Genomic DNA, 19,523 nt, shown 5'->3' on the forward strand with positions numbered 1-19,523 from the left:
TTTAGGACTGCATGACAATTTTAAATATTTAACTCAGGAATCAAAGTATTAGTCCCCAAAACACTGGGCTGCACCAAGAGTATCACTCACCTCCTACATAGTTTACACAAAGTATCACACACACGTAAACCTAAAGGCCCTAAACTAGTCTCTGAGAAGTCACCTGAATTGACAGCAAAGCTAGGTGTAATTTTCAGTGGATACTCTAGATGGTAGCATTGTGCATATTATTCTTCAATTCGTTTTATTGGTTTCCTAATTCAACATTTACACATCAGGAAAGGCATATGTGTGGAGGGGAGATAGCAGGTAAAGTACTAATTTTATATTAATAAGAATTCATAATGAGGTGAAAAGTAATAAGTTTTCCAAAATTATATTGCTTCTCAAGACAGTTTCCCATTTCTCTTTTTTCTATTGCTCACATTCTCAGAATTGCAGTCTCACTATTGACTTGACTGCCTCACCTCCCATTCACTTGCCAACCAACTTTGCAATATGATTTTACCTCTCTTCCCACCTGGCCCTTCTGAAATAATTACTTCTTTAATATTTCCATTGTTCTCCTATTGTGTAGACTCAACTGCCTCTTTTTAGAGCTCATTCTAATTAATTTCTCCAGAACATTTGCAAGGTGATTACCCACTTCTTTTTTTTTCATAATTTCCCTAACTTCTTTATTTTGAAACTTTTTAAACCTATAAAAAGTTGATTGAATACTGCAAGGAGCAGCCACCATACCCTTCACTTAGCTTCATTCTTTAACATTTTACCACATTTCCTTTGTTATCCCTCCTTTGCTCTCCCTCACTCTCTATGTTCCCCTTTCTCCCTCTCCCCTGCACCCCTCTCTCTCCAGATATGGTGCCACTCTAAATACTTCAATATACATTTCCTAAGTTGCAAATTTGTTATACTTGAACCCTAAATTCTTCAGCATGCATCTCTTAAGAATTAGTTTTTTCTTCTATAAAGTTCTTTATATCCTTTGCTTTCCTTGCCTTTCCTTGTTTCTCCTTCTACCTCTGACCACAGCTTCCTAGATGCATAAGCCAAATGGGCAGAGTGTGGGGGATGGTCCTGCTTCAGACACAAACTAGCTCTGTGCTTTGAAAGAAAAAAAAAATTTTTGCTTTATTATACAAATAATATATGCTCACCATAGAAAACAGGGAAAATACACAATTTAAAGAAAAGAAAAACTATCTAAACATCCCACCTATAGATGACTGATTACGCTTCATTTTTTCAGTATTTCCCAATGCACAATGTCTTTTATTTAATTGAGCTGATAGGATAGATATAATAGTCTATCTTGTAGTTTTTTCACTTAACATTGAAAATAAGCACTAAAAATTCTTCATAAAACATTTTTATTGGCTTCATATTATTCTATTGAATATGGTCATCAAGAAAAAGATAACACTTCCATTTTTTAAATGAGCAAAGGGCTTAAACAGGAAATTCATAAAGAAATACAAATAGCCTAAAGTCCATGAAAAATGTGTTCAACTGAACTATTAATAAAAAATAATTTTAGCCCGGCATGGCTCAGTGATTGAGTGTCAACCTATGAACCAGGAGGTCACGGTCAGAGCATATGCCTGGGTCACTTGATCCCCAGTGGAGGGCAGCTGATCAATGATTCTCTCTCATCATTGATGTTTCTATCTCTCTCTCCCTCATCCTTCCTCTCTTAAATCAATAAAAATATACTTTAAAAAATAATTTTAAATTAAAACAGGGCACTATTTCACCTACCCAAACTAGCAAAGATGTTTAAAGGAAAAATAATAATAACCAGGGTTGTAAAAAGTTAAAAGAGAACAGAAACACTGTAAGCACTGTTGATTAGAGTACAAATTAGTAAAATTTTTTTGAATAAAATTTAGCAGTATATAATTTTAAAACATTACAAGTATACAGACATTTTAACCAGCAAATAACTTGCAGGAATTTATTCTAACAAGATAACTGGGCAATTGCACCACAGTGTTTACACAAAGATGTTCATAGCAGGTGGATTTATTAGAGATTGTTTCCAATTTGTTTAAATAAAAAGTATTATGCAATTAATTGAGTAAATTATAGTACAACCATACAACAGAATACTAAGCAGCCATTAAATACACTGTTGTATTAACTATTGATAGAATTCTGAAAAAATAATAAGATTATATGAAAACTTTTATTTTCTGTTAGACATTTTTATATTTTTTGAGATTTTTGTCCAAAGAACATGTGTAACTTCTATAATTAGTAGGAAATAAAAACATTTTAAATGTAGAAATATAGCATAAAATATATTAACAATAAATTGATAATTAATATAACATTTCTAGAAAATGCATGATGCTATTTTATACTTCTTGATGAAATATAATTTACATATAAAGTTCATCCATTTAAGTATACAAGTTTTTAGTATATTTACACAGTTGTGTAAGCATCACCATAATCTAATTTTAGAACATTTTCATCATCAGTAATTGATTCCTTTTATAACTGAATAATATTCCATTGAATGAGTATACTAGTTTGTTTATCCATTCATCAGTCAATGGGCATTGGCTTTTTTTCATTTCTTGGCTATTTTTAATAATACTTTTATGAATATTCATGTGCAAGACTTTGTGTGGACATGACTTTTTAATTTTAAGAGTCTTTATATGTTCTGTGGAAAGTCCCCTGTCATATACAGGGTGGGGCAAAAGTAAGTTAACAGTTGTGAGCATGTGAAACACAGTTTATTCTTGTATTATTATTTATTAATTATTATATTATTTCCCATATAAACAACTGTAAGCCTACTTTTGCCCCACCCTGTATATAATTTTGCAAATATTTTCTTTCAGTCTATGGGTTGTCTTTTTTTATGGTTGAGGTTCCTGATGTCAAATCTAGGAAAATATTGCCTATCCCAAATCATGAAGATTTACTCCTATGTATTCTTTTAAGAGTTTTATAGCTTTATCTCTTATATTTAAGTCTATGATCCCTTATGAGTTATTTTTCTTTTTTTTTTTTTTTTTACAGAATTTTTATAAATACTTTAATTTATGTTGCTTATGTTTTTCTTTTTTTTTTCTGGCTTCTGTTTTTATTTATTTTTTTTTTTTATTTTATTTTATTTTTTAAAATAAATCTTTATTCAGATTATTACAATTATTTCTCCTTTTTCCCCCCATAGCTCCCCTCCACCCCTTTCCCACCCCACCTTCTGCCCTTATCTCCCCCCCACTGTCCTCATCCATAGGTGTATGATTTTTGTCCATTCTCTTCATGAACCCCCCATACCCCTTTCCCCCTGAGAATTATCAGTCCACTCCCTTTCTATGCCCCTGATTCTATTATATTCACCAGATTATTCTGCTCCTCAGGTTTTTAATTCACTTGATTTTTAGGTTCGCTTGTTGATAGATATGTATTTGTTGTTCATAATTTTTCTCTTTACTTTTTTCTTCTTCCTCTTCTTTAAGAATACCTTTCAGCATTTCATATAATACTGGTTTGGTGGTGATGAACTCCTTCAGCTTTTTCTTATCTGTGAAGCTCTTTATCTGCCCTTCAATTCTGAATGATAGCCTTGCTGGGTAGAGTAATCTTGGTTGTAGGTTCTTGCTATTCATCACATTGAAAATTTCTTGCCACTCCCCTCTGGCCTGCATAGTTTCTGTTGAGAAGTCAGCTGACAGTCGTATGGGTGCTCCCTTGTAGGTAATTAACTGTTTTTCTCTTGCTGCTTTTAATATTCTCTCTTTGTCTTTTGCTCTTGGCATTTTAATTATGATGTGTCTTGGTGTGGTCCTCTTTGGATTCCTTTTGTTTGGGGTTCTGTGGGCTTCCTGGACTTGTAAGTCTATTTCTTTCACCAGGTGGGGGAAGTTTTCGGTCATTATTTCTTCAAATAGGTTTTCAGTATCTTGCTCTCTCTCTTCTTCTGGCACCCCCATAATTCTGATGTTGGTACGCTTGAAGTTGTCCCAGAGTCTTCTTACATTATCTTCAACTTTTTGGATTTTTTTTTTTTTGCTTTTTGCTTTTTCGGTTGAGTGTTTTTTGCTTCTTTGTATTTCACTTCTTTGACTTGATTCTTGTGTTCCTCTATTCTGTTTCTGGGTCTCTGTATAATATTTTTTATTTCAGTCAGTGTATGTTTAATTTCTAGTTGGTCCTTTTTCATATCTTCGAGGGTCTCGTTATATTTATCGGCCTTTTCTAGGATATTCTTAAAAAGTCTTATAACGGTGGTTTTGAATTCTATATCCAGTCGTTTGTTTTCCTCCATTTCTTTCGTTTGTGATCTGATTCTTTGACCCCGCATTTTCACTGATTCCCTGAGTTGGTAAGGTAGATATTTGTGCTAGGTTTCCAATATGGCCCAGTGGGTCTGCTTCCCCAGTTAACCTGAGGTGGACACTCTTGGTGCACCCCTTTGTGGACTGTGTGTACAGCCTTGTTGTAATTAAGTCTTTATTGTTGTTGGTATCACTGGGAAGAATTGACCTCCGGGTCAGTTGGCTGTAAGGATCAGCTGTGTCTATGCTGGGAGAAGCCCGGTGCTGGAGACAGCCCTATAGGATTAGACTTGCCAAATTGCAATAGCCTCTGTGCTCAGCTTGGATGGGGTGGAGCCTCAGTCTTGGCTTCCTGTCAGCCCCACCCCTGCGCGCATGTGCGCTTTCAGTCCTCCGCCTTCCCCAGCTCGAGTCTCCGCCTGAGAGTCCAGACTCCCCCCACAAGAGCGTGGGTCCCCAGGGGCTCGCCTGGAACTGGGGTTCACTGCAGTCAGAACTGGGGCTCAGTGCAGTCAGAATCCTCTGACTCCCCTCCACTAGGGAAAGCCTGTGGCAACCCCCGCAGCCTTTGTGCGCACCGGCGCTCGCGCGCGTGTGCACTTTCAGTCCTCCGCCTTCCCCGGCTCCCGAGTCTCCGCCCGAGAGTCCAGACTCCCCCCACAAGAGCGTGGGTCCCCAGGGGTTCGCCCGGAACTGGGGTTCACTGCAGTCAGAACTGGGGTTCAGTGCGGTCGGAGGCTTCCTTCCCCCTTCCGCCAGAGGAAGTCAGCCAGGCTCTCAGCCACCCTTCCTCTCTGCGCGCACAAAGCCCCTTTGCCGTACCTCCAATTCTCTGTGAGCTTTTCTCCTTCCTTCTAGTTGTAGAATTTTCACTCAGCCTGCTTTCCTGTGGTTCTGGATGGTGTCCGTTCTGTCTTTTAGTTGTAGTTTTGAAATTGTTGTGCGAGGCAGCAGTTTAGGTGTTTACCTATGCCACCATCTTGGTTTCTCCCCCCTTATGAGTTATTTTTGTGTATGGTATAATATAGGGGTCCAAATTCATTCTTTTATATGTGCATATCCAGTTGTCTCTGCATTGTTTGTTGAAAATAATATTCTTTACCCAGTGAATTGTCACAGCTTTTTTGTCAAAAATAAATTAACCATAAATATTAGGGTATATTTCTAGACTCTCAATTCTATTATATTGGTCTATATCTCTATTCTACTCCAGTACAACACTGAATTACTATTTTAACCATACAAAAATATGAATAGAAAATAATCTGAAAATAAATACATAAATATATTAAAACTAAAATATTTTATTATATACCAAATCATGTATTAACTACTTCTTTTTTGTTGGGCATATTAAGCTGCCTCCATATTTTCACTATTATAAGTAACATTGTGATGAGTATCTCTCCACAAAACTACTCTATTTCAAAATACTTCTTTGGGGTATATTTCTATTAGTGGACTCACTGAATCAAAAGCAATAATATTTTAAAGATGATAGGTAGGTAGAAAAAGGAAGGAAAGAAAGAAGGAAGGGGGAAGGATATATACATGTTGAAATTACATAAAATCTGTATCAATTTACATTCCCAACAAGATGTGTTATTTGGATCAAGTCACTTATAATCTCTGTGTCTCAAGTTTCTCATGTGTCAAACAAGGTTAATAACGCTAATAAATCCTTTGTTTACACAGAAGCTGTGGGCATCAGATGAAATACAACAGAGCTTTAACAAGTTTTAAAGATGCTACAAACATAGAGGGTATTTTATTTTATTTTTTGATTTTCACCCAAGCATATGTTTTACTGACCCAACCCACCAAAGCCTCCTGAAAACACAAAATTAGATCACTGATTCAGGCTAGCAATTCAAAGTGTAAAGCCTCATTCATACGTGAGGAATTCGCGCCTTTCTCCTTCTCCTTGGACTCTGAGTCTCACAGGAGGCATGCAAGGTATGGACCAACAAATGAAAGCTCAGAAAAGTCACTCTTTTGGGGTCCTGTGATGCATCCAGGTAGACACAAACTGATCACCAAAAGCCAAGCACCAGACTCTGACCTTTCAGCCTCAGCTCCAGACAGGCACTCCCTGTGGCAGGATACAAGGAGAGCCCACCCGAATCTTCGCAGAGACAGGAATGCTCAGGAGGCCAAGATAATAGAAACCTAAGGACCCAAATGCTGGGGCCCATGCTGCCAGGGCCCACTCAGCACAAGGGCAAGGGGAGCTCAGACCAAGTTCTGGTCCAATTCCTAACCCAGTGGCGACTTACTATCCTGGGCCGCAGAGCACACTGGAATGTGTAATCGCGGCGGGCGGGGCTGGGGGGGTGCGGTGGCGCTCTGGAGGCAGAGGGCTCACCCCAACCCCTAGGCCCCAGGGGCTCTCTGCCTGCGTGCCCTTCCCCCAGGCGCTCAGCCCCAGTTGTGCCAGCAAAGCCCCTTTGCTGGGGCAAGATCACAGGGGGAAGGCTTGGGGAGGGGTGGCACATGTAATTAGCTCTAATTATCCTGTGCTTTCAGTTTGAAGACTGGAAGACTCCGGGCCTGGGAGCTGCACCCAGGGTGGATGTTCCCACAGAGTCGCTGCTCCGCGGAATGAGCCCTTTCACTGGGCCGGGAAGCTTTATCCCCATCCACAGCACCGTGTGGTGTGTCTGTGTTTGCTTAACTGTCTACACAGCCACCACCTGCTTCCTTGGGGATATCTTTGTGTGTCCTCCGTCCTGTGTCTACACTGGCCACTGGGGAGGTTCGGGAGTACCAGGCACCAATGAGGAGAGGAAGGGTGGCAGGGGGCGGGGGGGGGAGGGATGAACTGGTTTTCAGTTGCGAAGGATGGAAGAGCTAGCTCCGCCGGCCTCTCCCGTCTGCGCAAGTCCTACATAAACATGAGCCTGGGGCAGCAGCCAAGGCCAAAAATCCCTGGGATTTCGGATGTAACCGCCAAACCGAGGTATCCTAAACCATGCTCTGTCTCCTCGCCCCCTGAGCCAGTTAGAACCTCAGCCACCAGTGCTCCTCTCCTGCAGGTGGCATAGCCAGGTCTCAGAGAGGTTAGGGAATTCACCCTAGGCAGTACAGCAGGCCAGGGCCGCCACTCTCCAGAGCCGTGGCATGGGATTCAGGCTTTGCTCAAAAACAGAAGGTGTGCATGCGGAGACCTGGGAGAGAACGCCTCCAGGTCCTCCTCTCTCTCTGCCTGGTCTCGGATCCCTAGCCCTTGGCGACCCTGGTCCTGCTTACTCAGTCCATTGCCCGCCACATCCTTCCAGTCCTTTCCCTGAGGCCAGTTCAGCCATGTCTACACTGAAGGGAACCAGAGTGCAGAGGAGAGCAAGCTCAGCCCCAGGGGCCTTAGTTGGAGGTGGAGGGATAAGCCTTCCTGAAGCAGGATTTCTCAGCACACTCTCTCTGCCCTTAGGGCTGAGTCCCTCCCTTAGCCTTCAGGGTTCTCAGTGTCTGTCTGTCTTGCCCTGTGCATCTCTCTCCCTGTTCCTTGCTCTCTGATCCTGTCTACTCATTCCCCAAATCTCACTGGGCCCTTTGTCTCTGTTTCTCATGGGATTTCTACCTGTGGAGAATACCCCTGCCGCCCCCCCCCCCCCCCCCCCCGCAAAGGAACACACACCAGCAGAATCTGCCTTTTCAATAAAAAACAAGTGGGAAACAGAGTGAATTAAAAAGCATTAACTTAAAAATAATCCATGTGTCTGCAAATGTGTTGCAAATGGAAGCACTTTGGCAGGGGTGGCCCGGGTGGGGCATGTTGGCCACATGTTCTGGAGTCTGATACAAAGTGTAGGGGGCTCAGCACCTCGCTATGGACTCCTCCCACTAGCCAACTGGGATGGCAGGGTCTGGGGAAGGGACTTAGTCTATACTTACCCTCGTGGACCCCCACCTGATTCCATAGACCCTTTCCCCTGTTCTGGCATCTGCTGGTCCCTCTTACTCCCCCAGTACCTCCAAACGTTCCTATGCTGACCCCAACTCTCCTTCTGCACCAGCCCTCCCCCCAGACACACACAGATTTCACCATCTCCTTCCCCCAAACCCAGTCTTCTACCCCATACTTCTTCCTGCCCTGCCCCACCTCCATTCTGCCCTCCTGCCCCAGACCACCCAGCAGCCCTGGATCCGAGAGAAATGGTTAGAACAAAACTTTCCGCCCTGACCGGTTTGCTCAGTGGATAGAGCGTTGGCCTGCAGACTGAAGGGTCCCGGGTTCGATTCTGGTCAAGGGCATGTACCTGGGTTGCGGGCACATCCCCAGTGGGAGGTGTGCAGAAGGCAGCTGATCGATGTTTCTAACTATCTATCCTCTCCCTTTCCTCTCTGTAAGAAATCAATAAAATATATTTAAAAAAAAAAAAAAAAGAACAAAACTTTCCTTGGCCATAAGAGACTCTTCAGGGAGCTGCATGCAGAAAGGCGCTCCCATTCCTGTACCTGCAACTGCTCTGTCCTGCCAGATGCCATCAGAAATTGTGTCTCTGGAGACAGAGGATAGCAGAAGTAGGCTGCTGTCCTTTGAAGCCCCTCATGAGGAAGAAACTCTCCCCCCCCCAAAAAAAAAGCTCACCCTGCTGCCTCCCTTATCACTTTCAGCAACCCTCCTTTGCTCCTTTCCCTGGAAGTGGAAGGATTGGAGCACATCTATCTATACTAATAAAAGGGTAATATGCTAATTAGACCAGACATCTTCCAGGCAACATTCCAGACATCCTTCCAGACAAAGCCATGGTGGCGGAGCCAAGGCAGAGGCAGTTAGGGGTGATTAGACCAGCAGGGGAGAGCAGTTAGGATGATCAGGCCAGCAGGGGAGAGCTGTTAGGGCGATCAGGCTGACAGGGGAGAGCAGTTAGGGCGATCAGGCTGACAGGGGAGAGCAGTTATGGGGATCAGGCTGGCAGGGGAGAGCCATTAGGGGGATCAATCTGGCAGGGAAGAGTAGTTAGGGGGATCAGTCTGGCAGGGGAGAGCAGTTAGGGGCAATCAGGCAATCAGGGGAAAGCCGTTAGGGGCATCAGGCTGGCAGGCAGAGGCGGTTAGGGGTGATCAGGCAGGCAGGCAAGCGGTTAGGGGCCCAGTGCACAAAATTTGTGCATGGGAGGGGTCCCTTAGCCCGGCCTGCACCCTCTCCAATCCAGGACCCCTCAGGGGATGTCTGACTGCTGATTTAGGCCCCATCCCTCTTGCATTCCGGGACCGCTGGCTCCTAACTGCTCACCTGCCTGCCTTCCTGATCACCCCTAACCACTCTGCCTGCCTGCCTGATTGCCCCTAACTGCTCTCCCCTGCAGGCCTGATCATCACTAACTGCTCTTCCCTGCCAGCCTGATTGCCCCTAACCAACTCTGCCTCGGGCCCTGCCACTGTGGCTTTGTCTGGAAGAACATCCAGAAGGACCTCCAGAAGGATGTCTGGAAGACGTCTGGTCTATCCAGTCTAATTAGCATATTACCTTTTTATTAGTATAGATCCCCAGATTTCTCTCCATAGGAATTGTGCTCTATCCTCCCAAAGCCTCACAACAGATTACATTGTCAAACTTTTAGATTATTGCCAAAATGGTAGGTAAGAATTTATATTTCAGAAAAGTTTTATTCTGATTTCCTGTGATTCTGAATGAAATTGGCATCTTTTACATATATATGTGTGTGTGTGTGTGTCTGTGTGTGTGTGTATATATATATATTTAAATTATGTTTTTATTTATTTCAGAGAGGGAGAGAGATAGAAACATCAATGATGAGAAAAAAATCATTGATTGGCTGCCTCTACTTGCCTTCTACTGGGGATCAAGCCTGCAACCCAGGCATGTGCCCTAATCGGGAATCTAACTATGACCTCCTGGTTCATAGGTCAACCCTCAACCACTAAGCCACACTGGCAAGGCATATTTTTTATATTTTAAGGGGTCTTTGCATTTCTTAGAAATGTCTGTTTATGTCCTATGCTGATTTTTAAAGAGTTGTTTTTCTTCTCAATTTATATGAGAGAGTAGTTCTTTTGTTTTGATATAAATTGCAAATATTTTCTTTACTTTGCTTATGATGCCATTTTCCAGGAAGAAGATTTTCATTTAATGTTACCAAATTTGTCAACCTTTTAATGTTTTCTAGATTTTAAGTCATAGGTAAAAAGGCATTTTTTTATGCCAAGATTAAAAGGAATTCACCCATATTTTCTTCTAGTACTTCTATGCTTTCATTTTTCTTTAAATTTAAATTATTGATCAACTTGGAGATTTCCCTGCTATAGGGCATGGGATATGAATCCAACTTTATATTTTTCTAAAATCATTTATTAAAAAGTCTGTCTTTTTAATAAATGGGGGGACATATGTAATACTTTCAACAATAAAGATTTCTTTTTAAAAATGTAAAAAAAAGTCCATCTTGCCAAAACCGGTTTGGCTCAGTGGATAGAGCGTCGGCCTGCGGACTGAAAGGTCCCGGGTTTGATTCCGGTCAAGGGCATGTAACTTGGTTGCGGGCACATCCCCAGTAGGAGGTGTGCAGGAGGCAGCTGATCGATGTTTCTCTCTCATCGATGTTTCTAACTCTCTATCCCTCTCCTTTCCTCTCTGTAAAAAATCAATAAAATATATTAAAAAAAAAAAGTCCATCTTTACCACATTGATTTGAGATGACCTATAGTAAATTCCTATATCCCTTTGGGTCCACCATTCCATCTTTCTGTCCATTTTCACCAATACCACATTCTTAACTTTAGAGGCTTTAATATGCTATAATATTTGATTTTTCTTTTTCAAAGATCCCTGGTTATTTTTATTTGTTTATTTTCCAGATGAAGTTTAGAATTCTCTTCCAGAAAAAAAAATTATTGACCCTTTATTGAGATTAAATTAAATTTATAAATTAACTTAGAGAGAATTAATATCTTGACAATGTGAATCTTCCCTATCTATGAAGAAAGTATGTCCTTCCATTTTTTCAGTTACACTTTTGTCTTTCAGTAGTGTTTTCTTCATATGTTCTGTACATTTTTGCTAAGTATTTTATCTTTTTTGTTGCTGATATCTTTTGTTGCTGCTACAAAGAGAGGATTCTATTCCATTGCATCTTCTAATGGATTGCTTGTACACAATAAAGATATTGATTTATTTCTGTAAATTAACTTTATATTCTAGCACTCCCTTAAATTCTCATTCTTTCTTCTCTCTCTCTCTCTCTCTCTCTCTCTCTCTCTCTCTCTCTCTCTCTCTCTCTCTCTCTCATTTTCCAAGTGATTCACTTGCATTAAAAAAGGTTTTTTAGCCCTGACCAATGTGGCTCCGTCAGTTGAGTGTCGTCCTGTACACCTAAAGGTTGTCAGTTAGATTCCCAGTCAGGACACATACCCAGGTTGTGGGTTTGATCATCTCTCTCTCTCTCTCTCTCTCTCTCTCTCTGTCTCTCTCTCGCTCTCTCTCTCTCTCTCTCTCTCTCTCTCCATATACACACAGACACACACACACACGCACACACACACACACACACACACACACACACACACACGAGGCCCAGCACACAAAAATCGTGCGTGGGTACTATCCCTAGGCCCGGCCTGCGATCAAGGCCATCTTCCCCAGCTGCCTGAAGCCAGCCCTCCCCCAACCACTCACTCCCAGTTCCCCGTTCGCCATCAGGTGATCAGAGCCTGCCGGCTGAGGAAGGGACCGAGAGGTGGTCAGTGCACCTCGTAGTGACTGTTTAAGGGGTTGTTCTGGTCGTTCCGCCGCTAGGGTCAATTTGCATATTACCCTTTTATTATATAGGATATATATATATCCTTTCCCCCCTCCCTTCCAACCCTCTCTCTCCAAAATCAATTAAAAAATATATTTTTAAAGTCTTTTTAAAAGATAAAATTAAAGAAACAAGATGGCGGCTTAGGTAAATGCCGTTACTTGCTGCCTCCCATAACCACATCAAAATTACAACTAAAATATAGAACAACCATTATTTTGAATCACCTGAAAGCTGACTGAATGGAAGTCCTACACCTAGAGAAGTAAAGAAGAAAGTACATCAAGACTGATAGGAGGGGAAGAGGTGCAGAACAGATTGATTCAACACCCACATGTGGTGTGTTTTTAATCAGGAGGGATATCTCCACTGTGGAGGCCTGCTGTGAGAAGCAAGGGGTCCCAGCTCCACACCAGACCACTAGCCCAGGATTCCAGAGCTGGGAAGAGAATTCCCCATAACTTCAGGCTGTGAAAACCAGTGGGGACTGTGGATGAGTGACCCGGAGGCTGCTGGAGACTCAGGCAGTCCCTCTTAAAGGCCAGTGCATATTACATGGTCCCACTCCCTCTGAGCTCCAGTGCTGGGTGGCATTGGAGGAACCAGCCACATACTGGGAGGAACTATGTTTTCTGGCATTGGGATAGGAACCCTAAGGCAGCTTTCTCCAAGAAGGAGGTGTTTTCAGGGGTCATTGTTCCTATGCTGGGACCTCCCCTTTCACAGAGCTGACAGGCAACAATATCTATGTTTCTTTCTTCATGGCTCACACTGTTTGCTATGCTCTGGTGATTCTCTGAGACCCCAACCCATCCAACTTGCAGCCCCACCCAAGTGGTTTGCAGCGGCTTTTCAATATGAATGGCTTATCCTGGCTCAGGCTTCAGACTTTCCTAAAATGTCTTAAACAAGAATCAGTTAGCATCAGAATACCTTCAATAAGAGGCCCAAGACCCAGCACTAGAACCAGCCTGCCCTGCTTCACAGCTGGACCTCACATGGGCATTTCCAAGCCCAATATAAATAGAAGCCATCTGCAGATAGCTCAGTAGCTCCTGCCAGGTGGCCCCAGGCAGTGGCTGACTTCACATATCCTGGGAGACCCCAGAGTCCGTGCACCCAGTGGACAACTTCAGACCATACCAGATTACAACTCTACAATCCACAAGTGGCACACTCAAGGGGCAGACTCAGTGAGCACCAAAGCCCCACTGAAGCAAGTCCTGCTCCATAGGGGAGTCTCATGCACAGCAGCTCTTCCACTGCTGGTCCTCACAGCCAATTGGCCTCAAGGTCAACTGCTCCTAGTGACACCAACAGCAATAAAGGCTCACCTACAACAAGACTGTGCACACAGCCCACACACTGGTGCACCTAAAGTGCCCAGCTCAGGTGACTGAGCAGGCAGAGCGACTGGACCCTACAGGACACCTACTATACAAGGCCACTCTACTAATTTCAGGAGACATAATAGCTCTGCCTAATATAGAGAAACAAACACAGGAAAGCAGCCAAAATGCTGGGACAAAGAAACATGGCACAAATGAAATAATGGAAGAAATCTCCAGAAAGAGAAGTAAATGAAAGGGAAGCAAGCAAACTACTGGATACAGAATTCAAAACAATGTGTTTAAGGTAGTTCAAGGGTATTAATGAGAGCTTCAAGGGGCTTAAAGAAAGCTTCAAGGGACTTAGTGAGACTTTCAAGGATATTAGTGAGAATTTCAAAGATATGAAAAAAGACCAGTCAGAAATTAAGCATACACTAACTGAAATAAAGAATAATTTACGGGGATTCAACCATAGAGTAGAGGATTTCAAGAATCAAATAATCAATTTGGAAGATGAGGAAGCAAAAACACCCAATCAGAAGAGCAAAAAGAAAAAAGAATCCAAAAATAAGAATATAGTGTAAGGAGCCTCTGGGACAACTTCAAGTGTACCAACATTCACATTATATGGGTGCCAGAAGAAAAGAGAGAGAGCAAGATATTGAAAACCTATTTGAAGAAATAATGACAGAAAATTTCCCATACCTGGTGAAAGAAATAGACTTACAAGTCCAGGAAGCACAGAGAGTCCTAAACAAGAGGAACCCAAAGAGGCCCACACTAAGAGACATCATAAGTAAAATACCAAGGGTTAAAGAGACAATCTTAAAAGCAGCAGGAGAAAATCAATTAGTTACTTACAAGGGAGCACCCATATAACATTAACTGATTTCTCAATGGAAACTTTGCAGATTAGAAGAGATTGGCAAGAAATATTCAAGGTGATGAATAGCAAGGACCCACAACCAAGATTACTCTACCCAGCAAAGCTATCATTTATAGTGTGAAGGTCAGATAAAGAGCTTCACAGATAAGAAAAAGCTAAAAAAGTTCATCACCACCAAACCAGTATTACATGAAATGTTAAAGGATCTTCTTTAAGAAGAAGAAGAAAAGAAGATTTAAAATATGAACAACAAAATTACAATACATATCTATCAACAATTGAATCTAAAAATCAAAATAAATGAACAACAAATCTAATGAACAAAATAAACTGATGAATAAAATGGAAGGATGGAAACATGGAACAGACTGATGAACCTCAGAGGGAAGCGGGGGCAGGGAGAGATTAACCAAAGATCTTATATGCATATATGCATTACCTATGGACACAGACAATAGGGTGGTGAAGACCTGGGACAGGGCGGGAACCGGGTGGAGGAGGGCAATGGGGAAACAAAAGGGGACATCTGTAATGCTCTCAACAATAAAGATTTAAAATAAAATAAAGAAAACATATAAAATTAATATCCTCAGAGAATTTGGAAATTATTTCATCCATAGAATATTAACAGTAGTCTATGAGAAAAGAATAAATAACAAAAAGATACATTTGAAATTTAAATAGACCAAATAATAAATTTAATCAAAAGATTGGAAGATATTGTAGAGAAAAATACCCCTTTAAAAAGTAAAATAGCTAAAAGTTACACAAGAAAAATATAGCATATTTTAATAGCCAATATTAAAGGATGAAACTATACCAATTTTCTGCAATCTCTTCCAGAAAATAGAAGCAGAAGGAATACATCTTAACTTGTTCTATGAGGCCAGAAATATCCTAATATAAATACCATAAAAAGACATGACAAGAAAACTACACAGATCAATATCTCCCATAAACATAGATGCAACATCCTCAACAAAATATTAAAAAATTAAATTCAACAATGCAGGGACTCTTTCCTTCTCCCCACATGGGAATCTGTGCTGTGATATTCTTTCCCCCTCCCCACGTGGGAGTCTGTACTTGTTCTTTAATAAATCTCCACCTTTGCTATATCATCTTAAGTTCATGGATTCATTCTTCGACTCCGATGGACAAAGAATCTGGGGAACCATCCTGCCCAGGGGAACACCGCCTGTTCCAGTCCAAAAATCATGTATCAAATTTCTGCCTTGGCCAGGAAATTCATAAGTCAACCCTCTTCACATCAAAGGGTGAGTGTACCCATGGAGTCTGTCCCTCTGTCCCTTTTCTGTCTCTTCTATGATTTTGGAGGCTGATGGACACAGGACAGACACTAATATTTGGCTGCCATCTAAAAAGCGGGCATTTCTCTCTCCCTCTCTAGCTTCACATACAAAAAAGGGTTAAGGGACTTTATTACCACCAAGCCAGCAATGCAAGAAATGCTAAAGGGACTGCTGTGAAAAGAAGAAATAGGAAGGGAAGAAGGAGCACAGGCATAAAGAATAAAAATGGCAACAAACAAGTACCTATCAATAATAACCTTAAATGTAAATGGATTAAATGCTCTAATCAAAAGACATAGGGTAGCTGAATGGATAAGAAAACATGACACATATATATGCTGTCTACAAGAGACCCACCTCAGAACAAAGGACTCACACAAACTGATAGTGAAGGGATAGAAAAAAAATTTTCAGGCGAATGGAAATGAAAAAAAAAAAAAAGCTGGGGTAGCAATATTTATATCTGATATATTAGACCTCAAAGTGAAGGGTATAACAAGAAATAATGAAACCACTTCATAATACTAAAGGGAGCAATTCAACAAGAGGATATAACTCTGGTAAACATATATGCACACAGATATGTAAAAAAAAAACTTCTGGAAGATATCAAGGGAGAGATCAATAGCAATACAGTCATAGTAGGGAACTTTAATACCCCATGGACATCACTGGATAAATCCACTAAACAAAAAATCAACAAAGAAACATCAATCCTAAATGACTCACGAGATCAGATGGAATTAATTGACATCTTCAGAGCATTTCACCCCAAAGCTACAGAATATACATTCTTCTCAAGTGCACATGGGAAAATTTTCAAAGATGAACAACATATTGGGACACAGGAAAATCTCTTCAAATTCAAGAAAATAAAAATCATATCATGCACCTTCTCAGATCACAATGGCATAAAATTAGAAATAAACTACAATGAAAACAACCAAAAAAATCAAACACTTGGAGGCTAAATAGCATGCTATTAAACAATGATTGGGTTACCAAAGAGATCAAAGAAGAAATAAAAAACATCCTGGTAGCAAACAACAATGAAAACACAACAATCCAAAATCTATGGGACACAGTGAAAGCAGTCCTGAGAGGAAAGTACATAGCTCTACAGGCCTACCTCAAAAAATAGGAAAAAGTGGTAATAAATTATCTAACCCTAAAACTCAAAGAATTATAAAGAGAGCAACAAGAAAAGCCCAGAGTAAGCAGAAGGAAGAAAATAATAAACATCAGAGCAGAGATAAATGACATAGAGACCAAAAAATTACAAAAGTTCAAAAAACCAAGAGCTAGTTCTTTGAAAGGGTAAACAAGATTGATGAACCTATAGCCAGGCTCATCAAGAAGCAAAGAGAGAGGATGCAAATAAAAAAAAATCAGAAATGAAAGAGGTGAGAAAAAACAGAGCTGCTTGAGACTAGGATACTGCCCTCAGCACCACCCAGTCTGGTCTCAGACACAAACCGGGACCCTGCAGCCACTGGGGACAGAGACCTGGGACCACAGCTGCAGAACCACAGACACCAAGAATCCAGACATCCTGGCTGCAGATTTCTGTGAGTCACAGAGCACATCACCTTCCCCGCAGGCTCGAGGCAGCACCATAGGAACTGCTAGACCTGCCCCTTGCACAGGCCGCAGCACAGCTACAGGAATTTGAGCCTGGGAGCTCACAGACACTGGGAATCTGTTCCACGCAATGCAATCGGGTAACAAAACAACACGCCCACACAGGACGGCAGTGCCACCTGACTTCAATTCTGGGCAAGTGCACACGGAAGTTTGTTTTCCGCAGCTCAGGAGTGGACCTCCTGCTGACACAGTGCTACTGTGCAACTGCTCCTCCAAACTGACCAGGACCCTGATTCTCCAGGCGAGAGGCAGCACTGAGCATCAGTGTCTTGACTCTGTGTCTCATTGTGTAAGCCTGGGGCCCCTGATACCCAGTGCATTCACACTAAGAGCCAGTGACTCCAATTCTTGGTGCATGCATACACAGGGACCCTGATTCTCAGCACAAGGCTGCACCAAGCAACAGAGACTCTGATACTTGATTCTTGGTGCGGGCACAGGGGAACTCTGACCCCTGGCATGCACTAGGGGCTTTGATTTTTGGCACAGGCCAGCAGGGTCTGTGTTTCAGTGTGGTGCAGGCAGGGTTCCTGATTCTAGTTGTGTGCACGAGGCCACACTGAGCACCAGTGACTCTGATCCTGAGTGAGGGTGGCTCCCACCAACCCACGGCAGCCACACATCTTGGTGTCAGAGGTCTTCAGTGACACTCGGGTGGTGCGAAGCTCCCACTGCACACTGCCCAGGCCCACGGAACTCAACATTTGAACCTTTTGTGATAGTCAGAATGGGGAGACGACACAATCCCCAGAGGAAAGAAAATGAGGAGTCACCAAGAAAGGAAATTAGTGAAATGGAAGCATGCAACATGAACGAAAAAGAATTCAGAGTAATGGTTATACAGTTCATATACTAGATGGATGAGAAAATCAACAACCTATGCAAAAATTAGGAAGAAATCAAAAGTGATATAGCTACAATCAAAAACACCATGGAAGGTTTCAACAGCAGGCTAGAAGAAGCAGACCAAATTAGTGAGTTAGAAGATAAGGTAGAGAAACAAGCTCAATCTGAACAGCAACTGGAGAAAAAATTAAAAAGCAAGAGGAGAGTCTAAGGGAACTTTGGGATAACACAAAACAAAGTAATATACATATAATAGGGCTGTCAGGAGGACAAGAGGAGCAGCAAGGATTAGAAAATCTATTTGAAGAAATAATGACAGGAAACTTCCCCGATATGGGGAAGAAAAAAGTTATACAAGTACAGAGAATCCCAAAAGACCCACACCAAGACACGTCATAATTACAATGGCAAATGTTAACAACAAAGAGAGAATCTTAAAGGCAAGAGAGAGACAGAGATTACCTACAAATGATCCCCCATCAGATTATCAAATGATTTCTCAACAGAAACACATCAAGCTAGAAGGGAATGGAAGGAGGTATACAAAGTGATGCAAAGCAAAGGACTGAATCAAAGAATACTCTATGCAGCAAGACTATCAATCAAAATTGAAGGGGAAATCAGGAGCTTTGCAGACAAAAAAAAGGCTAAGGGACTTTATCACTAACAAGCCAGCAATGCAAGAAATGCTAAAGGGAATGCTGTAAAAAGAAGAAATAGAAAGGGAGGAAGGAACACAGGCATAAAGTACAGAAATGGATACAAACAAGTACCTATCAATAATAACATTAAATGTAACTGGATTAAATGCTCCAATCAAAAAACATTGAGTGAGTGAATGGATAAGAAAACATGACCCATATATATGCTGTCTACAGGAGACCCACCTCAGAACAAGGGACTCACACAGACTGAAAGTGAAGAAATGGAAAAATATCTATCAGGCGAATGGAAATAAAAAAAAAAAGCTGGGGTAGCAATACTTATATCTGACAAAATACACTTCAAAGTGAAGACCATAACAAGAGACAATAAAGGCCACTTCATAATTTTAAATGGATCAATACAACAAGAGGATATAACTCTCGTAAACATTTATGCACCCATTGCAGGAGCACCCAAATACATATAACAACTTCTGGAAGATTTCAGGGGAGAGACTGACAACAACACAATCATAGTAGGAGACTTTAATACCCCATTAACATCACCGGATAAATCCTCTAGACAGAAAATTAGCAAAGAAACATCAATCCTAAATGACTCACTAGATCAGATGAATTAATTGACATCTTTAGAACATTCCACTGCAAAACTACAGAATACACATTCTTCTCAAGCGCACATGGGGCATTTTCAAAGATAGACCACATATTGGGACACAGAAAAAGTCTCTCCAAATTCAAGAGAATTGAAATCATATCAAGCATCTTCTCAGATCACAA

This window comes from Plecotus auritus (assembly GCF_963455305.1).
Source record: "Plecotus auritus genome assembly, chromosome: X".
Classification (NCBI taxonomy): Eukaryota; Metazoa; Chordata; class Mammalia; order Chiroptera; family Vespertilionidae; genus Plecotus; species Plecotus auritus.